Consider the following 5,972-nt stretch of genomic DNA (forward strand, 5'->3'; position numbering starts at 1 on the left):
AAGAGCTCTTGTTCAACATTTTTCAAGACCTTTAGCTACTGCCTTGACCTAAGAATACCTTGAGGAGAGAAAGATTGAGAGGGAGAGAGAGAGGATCTTGTGAGGGGGAGCTTGTGAGGGGATTCACAAGGGTTGCTCAAGGATCGCTCTGCTTGTCTTTCGTCTGGAGTTTCTCATCCGTGGAAGGGTCGGTAGAGGTAAAGAGTTTGTTTTTGGTTGAGGTTCTCTACCAGCTTCAGGAGGAAGCAAAAGGAGGTAGGTTCTCTGCCTTGCCGGGATGGCAAAAAGGAGGTTCTTGTGAAGGCTTCTCCGCCTAGCCGTGGGGGCTAAAGGAGAGTCACGTTTTGTAATGTAATACTTGGAGGGTGCCTCCAAGGAGTGGACGTAGGTCGAGTCGATCGAACCACTATAAATTTATGTGTTCTTTTTCTTACTTCCGCACTTTTTAATTCAGCATTTATTTCTGTGGTGTGATTTGGTTTATGCAATTTTTATCCTTTGTGAAAAGAATTTTTAAAATACCAATTCACCCCCACTCTTGGTTAGCTTGGGACTAAGTTCATAGGGCTTAACATCTCGAACGAACTTTCAAGGTCAACCATATTAATTTGAAGGCATTTCAAAATCCCTAACCCTTAAAGTTCAAAGTATTTTCATAGGCTGTAAAACCTTCAAATATTTATAATATATGCCACTAAACATGGCATCTTGTGATTTCAATCTTGGAAACTTCATCATAATCATTGATCATGATTATCATCACTACCATGATGCATTAAATCAATATTGAACCTTGGTGGACCATGGTTGATTATGGTTGATTATAAAACCCTAAAACCCATATCCTTGAAAACTGAATTTTCCTTAAACCTCAATATGGCTAAGTCAAACCAAGTCTTGCAACCTTCTCCAAATATTTCCTTAATATGATTTGGAATCCATTCAATCAAACTACAAGCCTTGAAAAAGTCAACATAAGTTGACCATGCCTTTTTTTCTTTTAAACTGTATTACATGGAGACCCTACTAAATCATAAGAGCACCTCTGACAAATTCAAAATAACATTTGAAAGCATGAGACCCCACCGAGCCATGATTAACCCTTGTTGACCAAGTTAACCTAGGTTAACTAAAGTGACCCTTAAGCCCTTAAACATGCATTTTGTATTAAATTACTTTACCAAGCTATTGGACCACCTTCGATAAGTCCAAAATATCATTTGAAATGAGTTGGGCCCATCATTGACCACTGGTAAAACTTAGTTAATCAGGTCAACTCTACTTGACTAAAAACACATTATACCCTTAAAAATTCATTTATCATGATTTTGACTAAATTATTGAATCAAACTCAATGGGACTATTCATGATTTCTACGTGAGTCTCCTAAAAACATTTTATGCATTGGGCCCATATGGTTTGATCAATATGGTTAAATAAAGTAATAAAATGGAGTTTTCTTGCTCTAAATCGCCACCTTTATCAAAATAAAAATTTGAAATTATTATAGTAGGTGTGTATTACCCCGTATGAACCCAAGGCACCCACCCCAAGAGTTTGAACCCATGGTTTGTCCTGGGTAAAAATTATGGGTTAAACTAAGCCTCTCAAAACCAATTAAATGGATCTACAACCCAACCCAGCCCAATTTGTCTTGATCCAACACATATGTAGGCTCTAAATACGTCATTTCACTTGCCCAAACCATCATAAGCCACATGGGTTGCTGATATGGAAATAACCTCTTTGGAATATTAGTTTAAGCCTGACTCGTTCAACAAATATCCATGTAATTTTAAACTCTTTCGAACCTTCCATTGGCTTATGTTGGTCAATACCTAATTGAAATGGCTACTGGTCATGCCTTTGGTTGCAAGATCTAAGACATTGGTCTTATTTTTTCTCTCTTATAAGTTTCCCCACTTCCCAAGGCCTAACGGTTAATCAAACTGATTCCCTAGACTCCTAAAAATTCACTGAGCTCTTATATAGTCTTTACAAGCCCTTTCCAGTTTAAGAAAAACCCATGAAACACTAAAAAACTAGCTTGAGGCTAAACAAGAGGTGGTGAATTGATTATTTTAAAAAATATTTATTAAAAAGAATTTCTTTAATAATTTTTTGAAACCACACATGGTAATATTTATAGCAGATACATAAAAAGAAATTTCACAACAATGAAATAAATTAGAGTTATCAACAATGCAAATAATCATATAACAAATTTCCTCCTGAAATTCTAGAGAGAGAAAGTCCATTTTTTTCAAATTTTTCGTTTCAGATTTCTTGGTGGGTAAACCGCTGATGACGGAAGAGGTGGTAGCCTTCGCCGCTGATCATCGGATTCCTCCCGGTGATCCTCCTGGTGCTCCTGGCCATCCTCAAATATCTTTCAATTATTTGAAACCAGGACCGATCAGATTTTATGAGCCGTCATTTGATGTTTTGAAGAAATCACCTTCAGTTTCTGGCAAAGGAAAAGAAAAAGTAATTCCAGATGATGATTCCAAACTTCAACATTCTCCAAAGCATCTTATCAAAGAAACAGAAATGTCATCTTCTTCAAGTATGAAAATATTTGTTAACAGGTTTAGCAGCAATAACTCTAAACCTCTGTTCATGGAAGAAGGAATTTCATTTGCTCAGAAACTAGTGGGAAACAATCAAGTCGTTTGTGACAATGTCATAAAGGATTGCAATCCACTTCCTGCTAACAACAATATTGGTAAAGTACCCAATAATTCGATGAGGAAACCAAATATCAAAGTTAATTTTTCCAGAGATGACTCCTTAATAGCAGAGGATGGAAAGTCTATCAAGCTAAATTAATCAAGTATGAAGATCAATGCTGAAAAACTATAATCCTCTATTGTAGCCAAGGTTTTCGGAGACAATGCTATTGTTTTTGTAATAGAAAAAAAACTGCGCCGACAATGGAATTTAGTTGGTAAATTTCATATTACCTCCTTGGGTCTTGGTTGGATTCTTTGCTCTTTTTTTGAAGAAGGTGCTGCTGAAAAAGTTCTAGAAGGAGGACCTTGGTACGTCAATGGCCACATCGTGGGGATGGATAGATGGTCCCCTTTATTCACACCTTCATCCTTAAAAGGCCTCTCTTCACCGATTTGGGTATGGCTTCCTCACCTGCCTTTGATTTGTTTGGATGAAGACAATGTGGCTAGAATTGCTTCTATGATCGGACAACCGCTATGGATAGATGGAAATATGTTCCAGTGGAGCAAAAGGAAGTATGCAAGAGTTTGTATCAGAATGGCTCTAGATCAACAATTCCCTACTGGTGTTTGGGTAGAAAGCTCTTACGGTCGCTTCTTTCAAAAAGTTGAATATGAGAAGGTTTCCACATTTTGCTTTAAATGTGGAAAGGTAGGACATTTGATAGACAAATGTATTGAAGGGAAGCCAGCTAATCTTGAAGGTCAAACTTCTAAAATGGTACCTCAAAGGGAAACTCAAATAACACCTGAAGAATTGGCATTTGACAAAGATTATGGTCCTTGGGTGCTTGTTAAAAATACAAAGAGAAGGAAGAGAAGTGTTTCTAAAATTGGCAAAGAGATCAACAAAGCACCTAACTCAAAGATTGCTAAACAAATATAAGCTCAAAAAATCCCCACTAATGCAGATCTGGTAAGTATTCCAATTCCAGAAAAATTTGTTAATGAAGAAAAAGATGGATGTGCTTTACAGATTGAAGATGCTGAATTCTCTAAAGCTATTGAAGAATCCATGTTAGAAGAAAATTCAAAAGCTCCCAGCTTGACTGAAACTAGTCCAGTTAATTCCATTTCAGACTTGGAAATTCCTGTCTCAAATTCAAACACAATTTGCCTCAACTTAGCCAGAGAAGAAATTAAATGCTATGACACAGAGAAAGGAACATTGGAAGAAGGAGAAATTCCTTATCAAAGGATGGAAAGATTTATTGCTGCTGAACCATTGGAGTTGATAGACTCTTCAAAAGCTAAAGGAAAATTAATCAAAGAACTCATTTCTCTGGGTAAAGATAACATTCTTTCTCAAAAAAGGAAAGGTGAAAACTCTAAGAAGAATAAAAGTGGAATTTATTCCACTTTTAAAACCGAATGACGTCCATAGCTTTCTGGAATTGTAGGGGGGCTAGAAAGTCAGAAGCCTCCCGGTATTTAAAGGAATTTGTTAATGAATATAATTCCTTTTTTGTGGGACTTGTTGAAACAAAGGTTGTTTCTTTTGATAGACTTTAAGTCAATAAACTAATTGGAGATAATTGGGATTTTTTCTATGTCCCAGCCGAAGGCCTCTCAGGTGGTACTCTAATCAGCTGGAAGAGAAATTTTTGTTCTTTTACTATTATGCATTCTTCTTCTCAAGCAGTGATTGGAATTATTAAAATTCTAAATAAAGGGAATTGGATGATAGCAACTGTATACGACAACAGAGAAAATTATGAAAAAAGAAAACTTTGAGAAATTCTAAAGGTTCATTCAAATAATCAACTTCCTTCTATCTTAGGAGGTGACTTTAATTGTTTATTATCTCAAGAGGAAAAAAAGGAGAGGCAAGAAGTTTTCATTCTCCCAAGGACCTCAAGACATGAATGCATTCATAAATAACTGTGATTTTCATGACGTGGGTATTATCGGACCCAAATTCACTTGGTGTAACAATAAGCAAGGAGGAGCTCGTATTCTGGAAAGGTTAGATCGTTGCCTTATCAACTCAGAGGCTTTGAAGAGCATCCAACCAGCGGTTGTTCGTCACCTTGGGAGAATTGCTTCGAATCACTGCCCTTTAATTCTCAACATTTTAAATTCTGGCTTAAGAAAACAAAACAAAAAAAAAAATCGCTGTTTGAGGACATTTGGGCTTCATTTCCAACTTCCAAAGCCATAGTATCGAAAACCTAGGGAAAATCTGTCAGAGGTGATGACATTCAAGTTTTGAATACTAAATTTAGAAGAGTTCTTAAGGCTCTTTTTCACTGGAGTAGAACGAAGCATTCTAATCTCAACTCTCTTAAAGAAGAACTGAAGAAGGATATCATTGAGCTACAAGAAGAAGAAGCTAATTCAGAAGGATTATCTAAAGATAAAATCTGTTTGTTGAAATTTAAGGTAAAAGAGCTTAATTCAACCTTAGGAAGACTGTCTTCTTGGTGGAAACAGAGAGCAAAGGTCAAATGGATCAAAGATGGAGATTCTAATACAGAATATTTTCATTCTGTGGCTTCAGCCAGACAGAACTTGAATTTTATCAAACAAATCAGAAACTCAGAAGGGAGGATGTGTGAAGAACCAGAATGCATTGAAGACACTTTTTTGAAGTACTTCAAGACAAAATGGAGAATGAGGAATTGCAAATTAACTAGATGGCCTGAATCGAGCAAAATTCTGTTGGAAGCTGAAATTAATTCGTTGATGGCTGAATTCTCTGTTACAGAACTGGAAGCCGTGGTCCAACAACTTGAAGGTAATATCTCTCCTGGTCTTGATGTAATTACTCATTCTTTTATCAAATGTTATTAGAAATTCATTAAAGATGACATATGGAAGGCGGTTTATCAATTCTTCCATTCTGGACTTATGTGTGATCTTTGGAAGGAAATTGCTGTTATCCTTATTCCAAAGCTTAAAAACCCTGTTAATCTTTCTAATTACAGACCGATTAGTCTTTGAAATTCCATCTATAAAATTTCAGCCAGAATCTTGTTGAATAGATTAGTTGGCTGCATTCCTAATATCATTTCCGAAAATCAAGTTGCTTTCATCAAAGGTAGATCCATATCGGATAATATCTTTTTAACTCAAGAAATCATCAACAAATTTAGATTTTCTAAATCTAAAAAAGGATTAATGGCCATCAAAGTGGATATGGAGCAAGCCTATGATAGCATGGGTTGGCAAACTTTGGAGCAAGTACTTCACATCTTTGGGTTCCCAGAAAAATTTTCAAAGCTCCTCCTTCAATGTGTA

The sequence above is a fragment of the Dendrobium catenatum genome, unplaced genomic scaffold (assembly GCF_001605985.2).
Source record: "Dendrobium catenatum unplaced genomic scaffold, ASM160598v2 fragScaff_scaffold_528, whole genome shotgun sequence".
In the NCBI taxonomy this organism is placed as follows: domain Eukaryota; kingdom Viridiplantae; phylum Streptophyta; class Magnoliopsida; order Asparagales; family Orchidaceae; genus Dendrobium; species Dendrobium catenatum.